Raw genomic sequence first — 21,215 nt, 5'->3', positions numbered from 1 at the left:
TAACTTTCAATGCTTACTGTGATAAAACACGCTTTTTTGTTAAGTATATTTCCACCACTTTCAATTATAAAATAATATCCATTTAACAACCAAAATACTACTTAGCAATTATAATGCCTATTGTTTCCACATTCTTGTAATCTTCAGTCTATCAAAATAAATTGCCATGAAAAAACAATCAGGCGACAAGGTCTGTTCCTACCATGGGAAGATCTTTATCTACACACAATTTTTAAATTAATTGGGCTTTGTGAAGCACTTCCCATCACACAGTTTGCTTTGTACTCAATTCAGGCACATGATACCTCTACTACCTGCAGGGTTGCCCTCTTTATAACTGCACTGATGAGCACAACCACGGATAACCAGCAGACAACATGGGTCGGTATAGGCTGCATGTCTCAGTGTACAAAAATGTAAGCAGTGCTGACACAAAGCCACCAGCTCTGCTTTGAATCACACTGCTCTTGGGTACCCTGCAGAATGGCTCCAATTACCACATGGACTCAATGGAGAGGGTTTACTGCACTTTAGAAAATGTCAGGAAGTATTTCTAATTATCAGTATTTGAGCAATATTACCTGTTCGGGCCAGCTTGCTCAGGATTTAGCACTGCTGATATTTTCTTTTGGGACATGAACAAAATAACATCTGGAGATCTGTAACAAATCTCTCCCTCCAACCCTTTTAAAAATGATTGTCTGACTTGATGATTCACTGTTGTAATTTTTCTAGTAACTGGCAACTTTCTGTTGCCAATTATTTAAATATCAAAATAATATATTTGCCTTAAGCAATGAAAAGCAATAAAATAAGAGCTGGCAGTTATTACTTACATTAAAAAAACTGATCCAAAGAGTTCATCCAATTAGCAAAAGATGAATTACCTAACAGGTACACTATGCAAAGTGTTTAATACTGTTTTCATTTACAGCATGTCTTGCATTCCAGTCCAAAAAAAGAGTAGCAAGAGTGAGAATGATCAATTTCTCAAATCCTTCCATCTGGCACAGCATCTCTTGGAGGAGTCACAGAACAACTGTTAAAGCACCAAATGCTGTCGAGGGAGGGAGACTACATCTGTGAGGGGCATGGAGGGTAAAAGAACAACCAGATGGGGGGCTTATTGGACTGGAAGATGTCTTCTCCCAAGACCAGCCTCCAGGCTAGCAGGATCCAAGATTTTTGGTTTCACTTAACTAAACAGCACTCATTCCAGACCCCCACTGCTCAGTATTAGTAGCTCAGAGACATTGCAGTTCAGTGGGAACTTCTTTTGCAGATAGGAAAGAAAAGGAAATAAGAATAATTCAGAGTAAATAATACAGGGAACAGGTAATTCCACTGCTGAATGAAGTAATGGGAAGGGACTGTTTGTTTACAAGAGGGATGCTGCTGCTGCAGGTGGAATTAAGGAAAAGATGTGCTGAAATGAGGAAAGGATAGGGGAATGTTCCTTGGCAAGGAAGAAAGGGTGGCAGCTATTGTAGGAAGAGGTGAGAGTTGCCTGCTACTTTTCAGTGTGGGACAGCCCATGTGTGTACAAAGCCCATGAATAGGAAGGCTTAGGTTAATATTTTAATAGGAAAACTACAGCTCCTGGGGTTTTCTGAAGTAAGACTTCACCAAATTGGTCAGCACAATAGCAGCAGATCAACAGAATGATGCAGTTGTTTCTGAGGACCTTCAAATTACTCAGTACATGTTCTGGGGATTATAATTCAGACGACTTCAAATCTGAGCCCCAGATCATGCATTCTTACTTCAGTAGTTCAAAGGAAAGCTATGCCATAAAACTCTGATTTGCAGACAGTACATATTTCAGCTGGATATTCTGGGAAGCACTACATCATCCTTTTGTCTGTCACATACGATAATGTTAAGGAGCAGGGGCAGTGACATGCATCTCCCTTATAAGCCTCATATATGGAGTCAAGCCTTATTTTTGTTTCACTTCCTATTTCTGCCCTGCATCATTCTGTCATTGCTTGCACCAGGTGCCACTGTACTGCTTTCAGGGGTCTCCTATCACAGTCTCCATGCACCACTATTTTGTTGGTGGCCAATATGGAATGAAATGTGGCCTTACTTCTCCAGCCATGGTAGTAACTCCATGCGGATATCCCAGATGAACTGACTTCAGACCTCTTAGAAGCACATCAGGCTGAGGAGGCAGATATAGTACATGCAGCCCTCAGCCAGCATCAGGAGAACAATTAGAGGTATCAGTTAATCATGAAGGACTAAAGAATAATTTGCAAAAAGTTAAGGGCAGGCAGTTAATAGCAGTATGGAAGATCATGGCTCTGCATTCCATGTCCAGCACTGCAGAGTGTCAGATGAGCAAGTCTTCTGTTGGTGAATGAACAGAGTACACACTGGAGGCCTTGGCAGTGGTGTGCCCAACTCTCTAGAGCTTTGGTACTCCACTAGCATAGAAAATTTGACAGATACAAAATTTGATATAAAACTTACACAAAAGCTCTGCAGACCTAACTCTTAAAAGTGCCAAAGGACATTAGTTCTTAGTAGCCCTTGAGACTATGAAAAATATGGCACGAAAAAAGCAGAATTTTCTGATATCTAAATGAAGACCAATATTAAAAAGCAAAACAAAACAAAAACAGAGAAGGGAAAAGGAAAGCACAACCATATGAATGTTGAAGACTGGTATCTGTTTCACTTCAATAAAATATTCTAACAAATTCAAATTTCCTGTAAACCTGGTAGGAATCTTGGTTAAACAAATAAATAAACAAACAAATAAACACTGAATACTTCATTAGTTTACGGACTACAAAAAGAAAGATGGATTCCTGAGATAGAAGGGTGCCTCTTCTGCTCATATGTACTGTGCGTTTCATCATTAAATTTAAATTTTCAAAGAATGGTAAAAATGATTTAGGAATACAATGTTAATTTGTTGTGCAAAGCCAGTTAAAGAAATCCAATGTTGCTTTTAAAATACATCAACTCATATTTCCAGGTAAATAGCTAAAATATTAATAACAAGTTACAAGTATTTCTAATATTCAAGGATTTTGAGTGCATGTGTACCCAGTTTCCTACTAAGAAGCTTAGCACAAGCTATATAAAAACTTATTATTCTAAATAAGCACAATTGCAAATATGAATTCTCATATCAAAGAGAAGCCTAGATATATATATTTTTAAAATATCTATGTATAAATTTGCATAGAGTTCAAGTTCATTAGCAACTGACACTATTAAGGACTTAAAGTATCCTCTATTTAATTCCATTTTTAATTGCATTATTGTTATTAAAATGGATTAATGACAATAGAAGCATAAAGCCATAAATACTGTAAGTATACATACTCTATATGTGGCATATCCTTTTCTTACTTGAAGTAATATGATCTGATCAAGTCTTGAAACTGGAGGCTTTCACAATACACGTGAAACCTGCAGTGAAGTTTATATGTGAGGTGTAGTGACCACTGGCATTGAACTCCAGCTAAAACTATGGGGTTTTATTAGTCTACAAGTTACAAGGAGAACATCTTGGCAGTATATTCCATATGCAACAATACATCATATTTCACAATGGTTTCACTTGGTATACTAATATTAAAAATTATAAAAGCCAAAAATAGGCAAGATACTAGTAACACACTTAACATTTGTCAACTATGGTAATACACTATTTTGCAAATACCAACTGATTATTTGGGGAAGACCCACCCAGGGCTGCTCCTTCTGTTCTGTTCAAGTGTGGAAGTGGCCTACATTTATATTTTGCCAGCCTAAAGCAGCAGTGAATAACTAACAATCATGTCCAAGACCTTTTCTGGTGTATCATAGTATAAAACAAGAATTTTGCAGTAAAAAAAAAAAAAAAAAGTGAAAAATAGGAAATGTCATACAGAATTCTTAGGAGAGAAGCTGCTGCTTCTTATACTTTTTAGCAAACCTACATATTTTAATGCACATTTGTTTTATAATTTTACTTTGCAATTTTAAAGGATTAAATAGCTCTGCAAATGCTTTATTTCACCTTTATAATCTTGCATTAAAATGCTGTTCCCATTAATAACAAACTCTTTACTGTCTTTAAAATTAAGAGTTTTACTTTGCCGATCTAAGTTTTTACAGCATTATCAACCAGTTTGCAAGCACAGCAAGTTTTTCCTTTTGAATAGTATACACCAGCATCACTGCAGAATTCAGTTAATTGACACTGAATTATTTTCCCTCAACATCTCAGATAATAATTAGGTCTCCACTGAACATCTTCATCAGTCATTGAGAAACACTTTTTAATATGCATACTCTGAAATATGATGAGCAGTCTGGCACAGTCATTTTCATAATTGAGTAGCTGTTAGGAATTCATTTTCTTAAATAGAAGCATAAAGCTGGATGAAATCTCCATGGTCCTCTAGTCCAAACTCTTGCTACTGAAAGAAAGGTAATGACAACAATCGCTGTCATTCACAAATTGATGAAACATTTAAAATATTAATTGAATTTCTTCCTTTCACTTTCCAATTGGCAGAATGTTTCAGAATATCAAGCCTGTCATTGTAAGAGTGAAAATGAAACCACAGGTTTGTTCAGTACCTATTACACTTAAGTTTTGGTATAGCTCTGAATTTATAAACTTTAAACAGTCCTTTTCCCCCATTTACCGGTACTTTTATTTTCAAAAGTCATTATTTTTGTTCTTAGCCTTTGTTTTTTCTTTGTTAAATGAATCAAACTCCTTAAAACAGGCTGTACCACAGCATAACTTTATTATAGCTATCCACAGATAAACTTGCTGAAATACTGAAGTACACTTACTATGGTAATATATACCTTAACCCTAACTAAACACACTGTTTCTCCCAGCCAGACACAAAAACAAACACTATACTTCCCTAAGTTCCAGGCTAAACTCAGTCTAGTTTAAACCCAGCTTTCAATATAATTAACCTGAAAACACATATTTTATACGTCATAGAATCATAGAATATCCAAGTTGGAAGGGACCCACAAGGACCATCCAAAAAAGATATTAAAAAAAAAAAAATCAGATCACGTCTGAGAGCACTGTCCAAACACTTCTTGAACTCAGGCAGGCTCAGTGCCGTGAACACTGCCTTGAGGAGCCTGTCCCAGTGCCCGACCACCTCTGGGTGCAGAACCTTTCCCTAACACCCAGCTTGACCCTCCCCTGTCCCAGCTCCATGCCGTTCCCTCGGGTCCTGTCGTCCCCAGAAAGCTGAGCTCAGCGCCTGCCCCTCCACTCTCCTTGTGAGAGAGCTGCAGGCCACCATGAGGCCTCCCCTCAGCCTGCTCTGCTCTGGGCTGAACAGACCAAGTGACTTCAGACTCTCCTCATACGTCTTCCCCTCTAGACTCTTTAACATCTTTGTTGCCCTTCTTTGGACACTCTCTGACAGTTTTATATCTTTCTTATACTGTGGTGCCCAAAACTGCACACAGCACTTGAGGTGAGGTCGCACCAGCACAGAGAAGAGCAGGACAATCCCTTCCCTTGACTGGCTAGCAATGCTGTGCTTGATGCACCCCAGGGTACAGCCCTGCTGGCTGTCAGATTCGTATTCAGCTTGCTGTCAACTAAAACCCCCAGATCCCTTTCTTCAGGGCTGCTCGCCAGCATCTCTTCCCATAGTCTGTACGTATAAGCAGGGTTGCCCCTTTCCAGGTTCAGAATCTGGCACTTGCTGTTGTAGAACTTCATATTGTTGGTTGGTGATTGCCCAGTTCCCTAATTTGTCCAAATCTCTCTGCAAGGCCTCACCACTCTTGACAAACAGCTACACCCAATTTGTTATCATCTGTGAAATTGCTCAAAAAAACTCTCATAAATACTTGAGTATGTTACCAAAAAAAAAAAAAAAAAAATCTGAAACACTTCAGAATTACTCTGCATGTCAGAGAATAGAATACATATTTTAAATAAGTGTTTTCTTTAAAGACTGGTTGTGGAATAGCAAAAGGATAGAAGTCTTCCAACTAATACAACATACAAAAACAACAACAACAACAACAAAAACACAAACATATTCAGCCTAAAAGTTCACCATGAGCTAGAACCTTTCCTCTATTTCAAGCTTAAGATGAAGAATTCCCCACCACTTTTTCTTTCTTTCAAATCTGATCATGTGTGTTCACTCCTCCCAAATCTTCTCACAAAAGATGACAGAGACTGAGATCTGTATCTCCAGATCTGGCCAGACACAGTGTTCCCCCACACAGAGCACAGCATCCATGGTCCTGTCATCAATCACAGATGCAGAAAAAGGAATATAAATACTTTCTAAACCTGGTAGCTTGTTGATACTTGAAAAGAGATAAATCACTCTACAAGTATCTCATAAATACCATTGACTTACAATGAAAGCATTAATAATTCCAATAGTATATCTAAAAAGCTACATAGAAAGCTATTTACCTATCCCAGGGTATGGGTAGGAAAATCTAGTAGAATGAACAGTTAAAACCTTTGAGAAGAATTAAATTAGTAGACAGACAAAATAAAAGCTATAAAACACTGTTGGAGAAAAATGCAGAATCACACTAAGATCTTATGAACTAAAGCTGTGAATCCATATGCATTACACTCCTGCAGATACTTGCCTTGGGCTACTATATTTCTGAAAGAGTGTGTCTGTGTAGAGATTCACTTGAGTTTCAAAACCTGCTATTCATCATTTTATCTTGTTTTCAATGAGGACAGTCAACTAGAGAAAAAAAAAAAAAAAAGGAGAGGGGGTTCAGTTGAAGCCACTAATATTGGCTGACTTGATAGTAATGTTGATTCCAGGGTGGAGAAAAGACTAAAAATTAAGGATCACATTAGGCAAATTTCACAAGAATTTTAAAGAGAAAACATTTTTTTTCTGACTTTTAAAACTCCTTTCTGCTACATTAATTTTAATAGAACTGTTTCTGGCTATTTCACTATACTTGAAATATTGCATCCTATAACTACTTGGTTATACTAGAAATATTGCATCCTAGTTTATTCTCTACTGAAATATGCCAATAATCTCCAGCTATTGGGAAAGATAGCATAACTACAACATAATCCACCTCACAGATACTTCTATTTATATCTGCCAGTTTGAGCGAAAAATAATAGTTTTGCATTTGCTCCCACTTTACCCTTCAATATGTCATGATGAACAGTCACTGTTACCAATAATAAAGTATTTCATCCATCTAGGAAATAACCATAGTTGAAAAGTCAGATGCTTGATCCATTTAAAAAATAATAACAACATGCCATGTTTCCTTGCTATAGTATACACTTCTAGCTCCTGGTAGGCCTTGAATGTGCCTGCACGCACGAGCATGCGTAGGAATGCCTTGTTTCAAAATAAACATTAGGAACTTGGTTAATAAATATGTAATTATCATCTGGATAAAATCAGATGCCTAAAATCCTACTGCCTCTGAGTATAATTATAGTAATAAAAATATTGCTGACTGATGAAGAAATGTACTATTTATGCTGCAGGGATTGCAAATCAACACTTTTTTTATACTCAGCCAGTTAAAAAAATTCGATCTTCATTCTAAAACTTCACTGATACATAAAACAATTCACTTCTGAATTGCAGTGATTAATGCTTCAGACTTTCTTCTTCCTGTCTTACCTCTTTATTATGCTTTATGCTATTGTCAAGATAATAAATTCATCAATTCAAGATAATACTTGATCCTTCCTGGATAAAACATGTTTATATAAAATGTGTGTTCGTTGTTCTAAATCACATCTTTAAAATATACTTTATATGTAGTAAAACGTTCTCTCAGTAGATTAGAGAGAATATTCCTAAACACATCTACAAAGCACAGCCCTCAAAAACCTCCTATCTTATTTTAAAACCGCATCTTTAATCTTCTTTTGCTCCCTATATCCCTGGAGTGAATATTAAAAAGAAGGCCTATTTTACAATTGCCAAGTGGGGATACATCATCTGAACTGCAAATTTAAATTTAAATGCTTTAGATCTTTCAGAAAGATTAAAAATGTGACTAGTGTTTTCAGCTATATTTATGAAGTACTTGACAGAGCTTCCAAATTCTCTCACTAGGGGTAGAAGTGCCCTCTCACATTCATAGATTATGTGGATATTACAATACCTGTCCCATTCTAAATGCAAAAGCTGTGGGCAGTAGTTTATATTTAATTGAGCCATCTCATGATTAATTTTACATTAGATCACTTTTCAAGAAAATAGGGATGGAATATAGTTTGCTATATGAAATTTCTATTTAAAAATCCAAATACTTCACCCAAGTGTCAGAACTTCAATAATTAAGGCTCCTCTGGGGACCCTATTTGAGGTGCCTTCTGCATAAAGTGGCTGAATACCATATGATGACTCACTTTTTCACCCCACAGGACCTATTGGGAATATCACTAATTGGACTGCTTGTCTAGTGCTGCATGCTACTAAGGCTTGTAAAATGATTGCGGACGATGATCCCCACCTGTGCCAGACCCATAAAAAGTAAAGTTCATTGCTGCTGTTCTGCTCCCAGACTTTTGTCTTGGTATCTCTTAAAACATTCAGTCTTGCCTTGCCTTTATTCTCCACCCTTCCAATTAAAATATGTTTCTCTCTTATCCTCCCTTCTTCTTGACACCAGATGTGCAAGCTGAGGTGCATTGTGAGCACAGGAAAATCATTCTGCCTCCTCTCAACTATTTACACAATGTTCAGCAACACCAAATGGGTAGAATGAGCTGAAACTGTGTTACCTGGAATATATATCTTTTAAAAAAGAATAGCCTGAGTGGGATCTGTTTAAAGGCTGTGTGGAAGTGACAGCTACAGGGAAAGCTGGAACCTAGGATCAAGTAAGAATGACCAGTGCACAGGAATGTTTGAAAACATGGGGGCTGTAGTTTTCATTAGCATCAACAGCGTATGTACAAAAAAATGCTTACATAGCTTCATCATTTGGCTAAACCTGGACTAATGTCTACAGGAAAATACATCCCTGATATCACCTGGCTTGTAATCCCCCTGCCAGGATGCAGTTTACCTTCAATATATATATATATTTTAAAGTATGGGGAAATAATTTAAATTAAAATTTGCCCAATTTACTCTATTTTCTAATCCTTCTCCCACCTCATGGCTTAGATCCCTACTAAAGGACAGAAGCTAGGAAGCTGGGGTACTTCAGAGTGACTGCAAAAGAGGCAGTGCTAATCTACACACAAGAAAAAACACTTAATGAATGTAAAACTGAGATTTTGTTCACTTTCCATAAAATACAATTTTAGGGCAGGTTACAAGCATTTGCTAAGTCAGTGAACAAACCACACAGCTGAAAACAGACTGCATATTGCAAATCTACTTCCATCTGCAACTACGCAGATGAACTACGCAAATAAAAACATTCCTTTCTTCACTGAAGAACTATCTTTATGTATAGCTTGAATATCTTCCAAAAGCGATAGTTTATTAATCTGTTGTGGTCAGTTACAATTTTAACAAGTTTCTGCTGGGATCTTCAAAGGTTTACTCAGTAGACAAAATATCTTCACAGTCTCAGAATTTTCCTGCTTAACTTCCTATAAAAAAACAACAACAACAACAACAACAACAAAAATAAATGGCCACACTGGTCCCTCTAACATCCTGCAGTGAACCATAGCTAAGAACGCAAGCATACAGAATAAGCACTACCATCAGTAGCAGGATCATTAAGGTTCAGTTAAAATGTCTGTTGAGAATGAGGCAGCTGGGCTGGAATTCAAAGCACAGCTCTCTAACCAACAAGGCACCAAAGCAAATCACTAAAAGGCCAAAGACAGGGTGGGACTTAAACCTTTCTCCTCGAAACTTATCAGGTAATCAATTCTATTGCGAAATCCATGACTGATGCATCTTTTGCATCTGAGTTTCCTATGATCTTCTCCTACATTTAAATATTTATTTATTTATTTATATTATATATATATATTCAAAAAATATATATTTTATTATATATTAATATATATCATATATATATATTATATATATAAGAATATATATAAGAATATATAAACATTCTTTTTGTCAAGAAGAATCCCTTGGCTTCAACTGCAGTGAGGAAAATGCAAGTTCAAATCTGAGTTAGAAGAGAGAGTTGAGTTCACATCTTCTAAGGTTGTAGTTAATTGTTTAAGTTATTTGTTCAGCTAGAAAGCAATTTTAGAATACATACTGTCAAGTCCATTTAAACTTTCAGTCTCCTGTTTCACATAGTTTTTGGAACATATCCACCACTGTTGGTAGAGATTGTCAAATTAACCAGAACGATGACAATCACATAACACTGCCTACAATTTCCTATATGCAGGGCATTCCTGATCACAGGTCTAACAGTGTTCATTTTCAATAAGACTACAGATAACCAAAACGATTACTTTGAAAAAAGTCGTTTCAAATTTTACAGAGAGAGAGAGAGAGAGAACACTAGGGAAAATAATGTTTTCCCAAGTCACGTCTAAATTCATTATTGAGTTAAACTAACATGAAGTTATTAGTAGCAAGGCAATTATTTCTTTAAGCTTAAGGCTGTATCTCAACAGTCTCACCAAGAGGTGTCCAACAGTGTAGTTAAGGACACCCATAATGCAATCCTAATTACCTTTTTTTCCAATTACCCACTTAGCAGATAATGTAAATACTCATTCACACCTATTGACCTGCACCTTAAAAAGAGGTGGTTATTTTAACCTAAGGGAGTTTTTCCCAATCTTACCCAACAAAACCTCTCTACATTTAATTGAGACTTTTGGTCAGTTTAACATGTACCTTCTACTCAGCTTTGGTACCAAATAAAGTTGAATCCCAGAGATGACAAACTTGGACTGAACACAAGTGTAAGGATATCGACTTGCTTACAGTGCACTCTAAAGCTTACAGAAACAATAAACATGCTGCTACCAATGATAAAATCATAGTAACAAAAAGAACATATTGGACCAACTTCACAGGACTGTACTAGCCAAAACTAATTAACACCAAAGTACTCAGCGATAAAGCTCATGCTGTAAATTAGCACTCTCTGAGCTATTTTGCCCAACGTTCCTATCCCAAGCGAATCTGATCTTTCATATCCGTAATTATGCTGGCAAGTACTATCTTAAACACAGCTACTCTGCTTCTGGAAAACAATTCTTACTCACAGTTCTTACATACCTGCACCATGTGGGTTACCCCTTTTGATTGTTACACCTGTGGTCACACCACTTTGATGGCTTCACCAGTGCTACAACTTTTTAGGAAAAAAAAAAATCTGTTTTAAAATAAATGTAGTTTTATTTTTTTTTTTCTGTGAAGAGAAAGCTGTCTTATGTCTGCCATCTTGTAGCACTTTGTGATGGACTTTGACCTGAAGCAAGAGTGAACATCATTTCCAAAAGGCAACATGAAGGAAGACCTTGATTTATGAAATAAGAGGTACATTAGTGCGATTCAGACAAACAACTGGAGGGGAAAAAAATGTTGCTTTTTAATAATAACCCTGAACATTTCTTTATGTCTCTGTATTTGAAAAGATATTTCTCATGTCCCACTTACCCAGGAATACATAGGCGATAATTAGGCCTGAGCCAGAGAGCCTCCAAGCGGTTCCTCTTAACTCTGGAATATTAATTAGGGCAAAATATATGTACTGTCTGAATAGAAGGGGAGAATGGCCTAGTTCATAACAGAAAGAATTAGATGAGTAAAAATATGCAGAGTTAATTGCACAAAATTTCTTTCCCAAAGAAAGAAATAGATGGGTATAGAAAGCAAATATGTTGTTCAGATGAGCTGTTATCAAGTCAGCTATTCAAGATGGGCAAGAGTACTAAAACCAACACAGAAGGAAGGCAAAGATGATAATGTTCACTTAAAGGAATAATCTTAGAAGTAGAGTGGAATAGGTTGAATGATAATTACATTTTTCTCACTCTAACTTCTAGTGTTCTGTGTATGTCAGCCACTGATTTTGTTCAGCACTGAGCTATCAAATCCATCTCTTTTAGAACACTTTCAAGCTCTCACAGACAGCAATAACAGAGTAAGAAGGAGCTGTTGGCATGTGAAAACATACCTGCTCTTCCCTTATATAATAACAGAAGTATCACTACCCCTGACTGAACTAGTAACTAGCTAAAGCAGGCACACCTTTGCTATTTTTGTTTCCCATACAACCTGCGAAAAGCTCCATTAGAATAATTGGGAACTTTTGGCAGCTACTTTCCTATATCACTGAATTTTATCAACACTCTTGTCCCTGGGATGAACTATTTCAGAAAAGAGATTATATTGTTTGGAAAAATGGCTTTATCCAAGTGATAGAAAGTCATATTTTTTTCCAATGTGTCTTTAAAGGTGGGATGACAAGACATATGGAAGCAAAAAATTGACTGATCAGAGATGGAATTAAGGAAAGTGAGAAAATATATCAGAGTTCACCAGACCAGTGTTCAATAATCTCCACAAAAATAAATAAAATTTTACATTTGTTGGATGATTCTAGGTAGTGAAATTCACTGTTCTCAATTGACACGTAAAATTAAGACATAAACATGAAATAATCTAAGATTTCAGTAAACCCTTAAAAAGCTAAGTTGTGATTATAGACAACTATAATTGTATTTTTTTCCAAATATATCTTTTGAAAAATTAATGCAAAAATCACAAAAACTACTGTGACATTTGCCTTCTCTTTCTGTAACACACAAATTAAGAGTTACTACCATGCTACTCTGCAAAACCTCACACCAACAGGATTAATAAATGCATGATTAGCACTGATAACTACTTAAAATTGGTTTTGGAGTAAGTTTTAGTAAGTTGAACTCTGACATACAAACAAACCTGTTTACTGGAACTGCAGAAGTTCCCAACGAGCAATGTCAATCATCCCAAAATAGTTTGAAGGTTTATAAACAAAGCTGACTAATCACCTCTAAAAAAATTTAGAAACAAAAAATGTTGAATAAATTTTCTATTATTTCATAAAAAAGTAATTCTGTGCTATTCCTTCTAGAGATATCCCAGTTAAAATTATTTTCACAGGAAGACTATAGAGGTCACAGGATTAATACTGCCAATTGTTCAGTACTGAACTATTGAGTCCATCTCTTTTAGAAATAGACCAGTTTTAAGCTCTTAAGACAGTAATAAGGAGCTGCTAGCACAAAAAATCATACCATCATAACTTTTAAATAAGGGCTCGGTGTGGCCTTATGAGAAGGGACTTAAAATTTAATCTTGAGATGCATTGTTATCATGAGCCATGTCAAAGCATACTACCTTTAAAATGCCTGAGTCAGATACGCAAGGCACTGACAAAGTTCTTCCATAATCTAGTCATATAACTTGTACCAAGCAGAGTTTATTGATCAGAAGTAACTTTCCACCAGTAAACTCCTCATAACAATTTAACATATTTTGTTTTACTGTTCTAAAGCAATTTTTAATCTCCTGAGTATTTATTCTCAGTTCAAAACTAAGGACCTATGACTTACAGATTGCAAATTTCTGACCATATCCATTAGTTACGAAGGGATGACTTTCACTGAAACTTCAACTTTGCTCCTTAAAAGTAAGGAGCTTTTGAACTGCACACCTATCACAGTATCAGAGTAATTACAACCAATCACAGAGGAAGGCATGGTTTCTATCAGACCAAACCCTCCCTGCCAGAGATGAAGCATGGAAACTTGAAAGTGACCCACAGCCTCCCACAGAGACTGACCTAAAACCATGCACTGTTTAGAGTTGCATTTAATCCAGGCTCTCCTGTGGGATCAAACAGCTCAGTACAAATTTACAAGAATATACATAGAGCATTAAGAATCTGCCTTACCTAACTTTGTGTCCTTTAAAATGTGCACTAGATAAAGTACCATCTGGTACACTCAACTTCTCCTAAAAATATGCTTGCAAGGAAGTGTAACAAAGCAAACAAGCAGTCTGGGAGAAGACATGCAACATAATCCCATCCTATACCACCTCCCCTCCTAAGCTTCTATTCCATAGTCGAATTCTAATAATAGTAAGAAACCTTCCTGATGGATGATGTAAGTCACCGATCTAAGAAATGCTTAAATAATGTTACCATTTTAGAACATTTAATCTAGGAGGAATGCAGTATGATAGGCTGAAATAATTTTAAAATAGTTTGAATTCAAACTTTTCACTGGAAACTGTTTCCATTCAAATTTGCAGATAATTAGACCCTTTGTACCATCTACTGTCAAACAGGTTCTGAAAAAGCAAAATAATCAAGGTTTATTTGCAGTTGTACGCATTTATTTGAACGTCAATATTTCAATCTTATTGAATGTGATTATCTTAGACCCTAATCATTGCACTATGTCAGGTACCTTTCAGGAATCAATATAAGAGTTAAATTCCTGCCTAATACAAGCATCTGGAGCATTTTATAGATAGCTTTAAAAATTCAATAAATAAATGCAAGCTCTGAAATGTCATACATTTGCTTCAGTTTTACTTTTGCCCAAACACCAAGTACAAATAACTGCCTACCCTGTATCTATTTTTAGAAACAGATTCAGGATTCTTCACCTCTGCTCTGGGTTACTGTGCCATGTTTTGCCCAGCTATCCCATATCTTATATAACAATATCATAAACCTCCACAAGTTATGTCACTGTCACTATGCAATATATATATATGGTAGTAAAGGAGGGAAAAGCCTTCCATTAAAATTTCTCATCAGCAGAATGAGAAAAAGTTGCACAAGAACAGGAGCTTCTCCCACTCTGACAGGGTGGTCTTTAAAAGAAATAATTCACCTTATACAAAAGGAACTAACATCTCCTTTCCTTCCAACAGCAGAATCAAAAGAGGGAGGAAGGTTACTCAAAACCTCAGGGGAAAAAAGGTAAATGCTGTCCCTTTTGACAAGAGCAATAATTTTAACTCACGAACTACATGAGCTTGTAATAACAGTCATGCCATAATTTCACAGACTAATCTTTGTGCTATAAACTTTGCAAGCACAAAGCATGCTTTGAGGACAAAAATCAAAAACTGAACTATGGCACTAGCAGTATCTAACCTAGCTCTGAAGTCACTTTCCCTCATTTTTTATAATGAAAGGTCTCACACTATAGGAAGAAGCTTTTTAGATTACACAGCTCAAGGAACGAGTGGACATAAAAGTTTTAGTGCGGGAAGGCTCGAAAAGTGTACTTCATTTTACTGCTGCTTTTTATGTAGGGATCACACATTATTTCTCTCTCAGATGTTTTGCTAAAAATTTTGCCTACATAGCTCAACACCTGGACTGATAAATATAAGCGCTAAACACTGGAATTAACTACACAAGTCAGAGATACTTCAACACATATCTCTGCTGGAATGGAAAAACTGAGTCAGTGAAAAAGTTGAAGGCAGAGAGAGGCTCTGCCAAAAATGAGCATTCGTACTGCTGCCAGTACCACACAGGTTGAATCAAACCCAAATGTAAACAGACCCATTTTTTAAAAGATTCTGCTTGGTGGAAACTTCAGAGATCAAAACAATTATAAATCAAGGGGATTTATTTAGCACATTGTGAATGCCTCTGACTCTCAATAGAAAGTATCATTTCTCTGAAATGGTGGGAAATTACACTGTAAGGTTTGGAATATAGTTAAAATATTATTTAGAAGAACGGATAAAAACTGGCTTTGGAAAATAACAGTTCAAAGAATGTTTTAAAATCAAACATAATTAGCTCAGACTGCAACTGCTTGAAATTATATGTAACAGCGACACTTTCTACCTTTTTTTAATCCATGCATATGATAGGAAAACTTTTAGAACATATTTCACAACAACATTCAGACAAAAATCAATACCCACAGATATTCTCTATGATCTAAACGTCTTTCTCTGAATGACAGTTATTTTAATGAAATACAACAATACCTCAGTCTACCTTTGTTAACCCTACCAAAATTCTTGCACTTCCATGTCTTAAGAGAATTTTCAGAGTAGAGTTTAATCTAACTTCAAATGCTGTGCATCTCAGACTGTCTTGAGATATGAACATATCTTCAGACCCAGATGTTCCAAAACTGATATAGATGAAAGCCAGAAATGTTTAGAGGCTTCATATTAGTGAGATGAAGATGCCACAAGATTTGCTTCTGTTATCTCTAAATGTTGAAAAGTAAATAGCTCTCAGCAACCAGAAGCCAGCAACCAGAAGCCAGCAACAGAACGCACTCAGATTATTTTGGCCCTTATCCTCGGTGAAGAGAAACAACACATATTTATTGTCTGTAAGCAAATTCGTTTGCTTGTCTCTTGGTGGCCGGCTGGTTTGGATGCTTCAGCAAGATCTGTGAGCTGCTTGGTGTGTGTGGGTAAGCAACGCTGAAGGAGCAATGGCATATTTGCACCTTTGAACACAGTAAATGAACAGACAACACGAGGCAAATAGCTAATTGAGAAATCATAACTGAAAAGGGCATATGAGTATGCTAGAAGCCATTCATAAACATCAGAGGAGCTTCCATAAGAATTTTCCTTTGTCCTTTTCTCTACAGAGATATGCAGGGGATGAAAGTAATGCTTACGTAGCAAAAAGAAACAGATGCAGATCCAGAAAGATGGTCAGCATGCAGGAAATATGTGGCACTAGAAATCTCAGAAGGTGAGATTCAGCTAGGGCATGAGGCTGAAGAAAGCCTGTCCAGACAAGACAAAACTTGCAGATACCTGCTGAAAAACAACTCCAGGGTGACAGGCCACAAGAGGAGCCAGATGATACTGAGACAGTATGATAAATACAGAGCAAAGAAAGAAAGACAAAAGGTAGTGGAAGGTAAACAGAACTGAAGTACATGTTTCCTGACCCAGTAAATAGAAATGAAATGGGCCAAAATATAAGAAATCTTGCAACAGGAACCAGGTAATGCAGCTAGACCTATAAGAAGAGTGAAGATCTGGACTTCTGAAAGAGCCAGGATTAAAAGCCAAGAAAGAGTACGGCAATATCGCAGACAGAGGGAGGAAGAAGAAATTAAAGAGTGGCAGGGAGGGAGATGAGACAGCAAGAAAGTGAAACCAACAAAAGAATCATAGAATGGCTTAGGTTGGAAGGGACCTTAAAGATCATCCAGTTCCAACCCCCAGCAGAAGAAAATGTATTTTATGTTGTATTTTGAATGTAGAAAACAATCATCACAGAATGTCTCAAAGCCAAGGAAATGAGCCTAAATTACAAAAACTCACTATAAAATGACAAAGGGACAGAAAATAAAAATACATAATGAAAGCATCCTTAAAAAGTTAAAAAGAATGTAAATGAGCAGCTACAAGAATTAAAGCCTCACAGGCAATGTGGAAGCTACTGTGGGTAATGATACTGGAAGCACAAGCCAATGCTAGGGTCGGGGGGGAGAGTGGAAGGCTTGAGGGAGGGCAGGAAGAGGGTGGTACACCAAAACAGCAGGATAATGGAGGTTGTAAGAACAAGAAGGCATCTTTCAAAAAGCTGCAAACATGCCCAAATAGAGGAAATACAATCATAAATTAAGGCATAATAAATACAAAAATACGGGGGGGGGGGGGGGGGGGGGGGGGAAAGGAGTTTAAGAAACTGCTAGCAAAAAGAATCAAAACCAACAATAACATTTTTCCTAAGACACATCAGAAGAAGCAAGTCTGCCGCAAGTCTGCCAGGTTGTAGGACCAACTGATGATAAATGTGTACAGTAAAGGCTCAGAAAAGATGCAGCTATTGAAGAGAAACTCAATTAATTTGCTGAACCAGTGTAGGAAAATTTACATGGTGGATCTCCTCCTTGTTAATGACCAGTCAAAGAACCTGTAAACCTGCAGTTACTATGGAAGAGGTATGGAAGAAATTAAAGGCAGGAACATAGCAAATCCTCAAGACTATATGGTATTCACCCAGCAGTCCTGAATCTCAGCTCCTAATGGGGGTGCATAATCTCTAGTTCAACAATTGCCTTAATAGTCACAACTGGATGACAGCAACCACCGAACCATAGAATCATTTACATTGGAAAAGATTTCTATGATCCAACCTTTAACCTAGCACTACCAAGTCCACTACACGTTTTTTGAAGACGTCCAGGGATGGTGACTCAACTACTGCCCTGGGCAGCCTGTTCCAATACTTCACAAACACTTTCAATGAAGAAATTTCTCCTTATATTTTTCCCACTATAGCCTCCTTTAAGGTAACTGTAGACTGTGATAAAGTCTCCCCTGAGCCTCTTTTTCTTCAGACTACATAACCCCAGTTCCCTTCTCACAGCTCCTCACAGGACTCTGCTCTGGACATGCTCCAGGGCCTTGATGTCCTTCTTGTAGTGAGGGGCCCAAAGCTGAACACAGTACTCAAGGTGCAGGCTCATCAGAGCAGAGTACAAGGGGACAATCACCTCCCTGGCCTGCTGGCTACACTATTCCTGATACAAGCCAGGATGCCGTTGGCCTTCTTGGCCACCTGGGCACACTGCTGGCTCACAGCCAATCATCATTCAATTTAAACCAAGAAAAATCTGGATGGGTTTTTAGTAGTCTACAAAATACTAAGTCTTTAGCCTATATCAGGCAATGTAACAAAAAATGAAATACTGTATAGTAACGGTGGACATCAGATTAATGATGATGGTAGAATCAACATATCTTTCTTTTGTACAGGGAACTCTCCAAGAGGGAACTTGTTGGAATTATTTGAAAGTGTGGGCGCACCATTGATGCCAGAAATTCACTGGGATTTTCAAGACTTTCAACAAAATTCCTTGCCAAATGTTTTTTAAGAAAACTGAGGTGTCACAATATAAGACAGAATTCCTAACATGGATAAACGCTTGCTAAAAACACAGAATAGAGAGGGCAGAAGTAAATGGTGAGTTATGAGACCAGCATTCAGACAGATCAGGTGGGATCTGTTACAGAACCTACGCTGTTCAACATATCCATAAATGAATATCCATAAATGAACTGGAAAAAACGAGTAAGCAATAATATGAGTTTTCTAATGACACAAAGTTTATTAGAGTATAACTGACAAATGAAATGTAGAAAGACCATTATAAACTGAGTAACTAGGCAGTAAAAATGACAAATGAATTTTAATATAGACAAATGTAAAACACTGCATGTGTAATTCACATATAAAACGATGGGATCTCAGCAGACTGTTACTACTTGGAAACAAGACATTGGGATTAGGACACTAATTTGCGAAGAACCATCTCTCTCTCTTTTCCAGTTCATGTAGCTGTTTGTTACAGGTGTAGTGGGTTTACGTGGCAAGGTTTTGGTAGCAGGGGGCCATAGGGGTGGTTTCTGTGAGAAAGATCTAGAAGCTGCCCCATGTTTGGTAAGGGCCCCACTGCTGACCAGAGCCAAGCCAATAAGCGATGTTGTTTTGCACCTCTGTGAGAGCATATTTAAGACAGGGAAAAAAATGCTGCGCCACACAGCAGCTGGGACAGTGAGAGGAGTGAAGAACAGCCTTGCAGGCGCCAAGGTCAGTGAAGAAGGAGGGGGAGAGGTGCTCCAGGTGCCAGAGCAGAAGTCCCCTGTGGCCTGTGGTGAGGACCATGGTGAAGCAGGATGTCCCCCTGCAGCCCATGGAGTACCACGGTGGAGCAGGGTTCCACGCTGCAGCCCGTGGAGAGGAGCCCACGCAGGAGCAGGTGACCTGGCAGGAGCTACTGCCCGTGGGGGAGCCAGGTTGGAGCAGTTTTCTCCTGAGGGATGGACCCCGTGGTACGGACCCATATCTGGAGCAGTTCTGGAAGAGCTGCTGCCTGTGGGAAGCCCACGTCGGATCAGTTCATCAAGGACCGTATCCCGTGGGTGGGACCCCACAGAACAGGGGACGAGAGTGGCTGAGAAGGAGTGGCAGAGAAGAAGCGCTGTAGACTGACCATAACCCCCATTCCCCTGTGCCGCTCGGGAGGAGGAGGTGGAAGAGGGTGGATGGGGGGGGGGAAGGTGCTTTTGTTTTTGTTTTTTTTTCTTTGTTTCTCACTTCTCTAGCTTGTTAGTAATAAGCAATAAATCTTACTATCTCCCTATGCCAAGTCTGTTTTGCCCATTACAATAATTACTGCGTGATCTGCTTGTCCTTATCTCAAACTTTGAGTCCTTTTCACATATTTTCTCCCCATTCCTCTTTGAGGAGGGGAGTGACAGAGAGGCTGACGTTGAGCTCGGCTGCCTGCTTGAGTGGAACCACAACAACAGGATGCAGTGGATGCTAACAGTTTACATGGGCTTCAGAACCCTAGAGAAGAACATGGAGAGTAAATCTATTAAAGGCTAGTAATTTCACAGAAAACAACTCTGGCTCAGGAAGTACTTAAATTAACAATAACTGAGTAGGGGGAGAGAATGAGGGGTGTTATGTATGCTTGCCCTGCTCTGATTCTTCCCTAGGCATTTCTTTATAAATGTTGTTAGATACATGATAATGGCCTAATAAATGTTTGATGCATTATAACCATGTTAGGTGATATACTGTAGCATAAATCAGCCCACCCAACAAAGAAATGTAAACTCGGGGTATATTAGGACAGATACTTCCAAATTAGACTGATTAAGTGGTATGTTTGAACATCTCTCAAGAAGGCTCAAATGCACAAAAGAATTTGTAGGACCTACAAACTATCACACAAAGGGAGGATGGGAGAGCTTCAATTCTTCATCCTATAGCAATAATTCTGAGAAGAATATGACTGCACCGTGAATGCAGCAAGGAAATGAATAAAACCAGCCTTAAGTAAGAATAAGGGATGTAGAAAAGCCTAACTCTCTTTGGATGAGCACTTTATTAGTTAATGAAATGAACACAAAACTAGGCAGCATGGGACTCAGCTCAGTGTGAAACACTCCCTTCCAGTTCTGTTTTCTTACTGCTCTAGCTTTAGTGGAATTTTTGAATGTATTAAAGGTTACATGAGTGTTGTTAGGTTAACTAAAAGAAGTAATCTTAACTGGCTGCAGAAATAGGAACGTGTGAAAAGATCTAACTCATCCTACTACATAAGAATGTATTGCTTTTCCTTCATTCAAAGAAACATCCCACTGCACATAAGAAACACAGCTCTATTACAAGAAAGTAAATCAGGGCTGGATTAGCTTAAATTTCCTATCACACAGTCTCAAAAAGAGCAGCAGTTTCATTTGAAGACAAAGGAAAATAGGTGGTGGGAAAGATCTAAAGAGTAGCACAAG

The 21,215-nt window shown here is 37.7% G+C and overlaps 1 protein-coding gene and 1 long non-coding RNA gene across 14 annotated transcripts in view; both read right to left on the bottom strand.

Annotated features, from left to right (window-relative positions):
• Positions 1-21,215, bottom strand: part of CRPPA (CDP-L-ribitol pyrophosphorylase A) — a 147,558-nt gene that overhangs the window by 44,854 nt on the left and 81,489 nt on the right. The window lies entirely within an intron of this gene.
• Positions 6,557-13,924, bottom strand: LOC119715882 (uncharacterized). The gene is made up of 3 exons (XR_005263336.2): positions 13,846-13,924; positions 11,181-11,256; positions 6,557-6,713 (listed from the first exon to the last, which is right to left on the bottom strand). It is a non-coding gene; the product is annotated as an uncharacterized lncRNA (long non-coding RNA).

This window comes from Anas platyrhynchos, chromosome 2 (assembly GCF_047663525.1).
Source record: "Anas platyrhynchos isolate ZD024472 breed Pekin duck chromosome 2, IASCAAS_PekinDuck_T2T, whole genome shotgun sequence".
In the NCBI taxonomy this organism is placed as follows: domain Eukaryota; kingdom Metazoa; phylum Chordata; class Aves; order Anseriformes; family Anatidae; genus Anas; species Anas platyrhynchos.
Note: the sequence above shows the minus strand (reverse complement) of the source record. Positions and strands in the feature narration are given on the sequence as shown.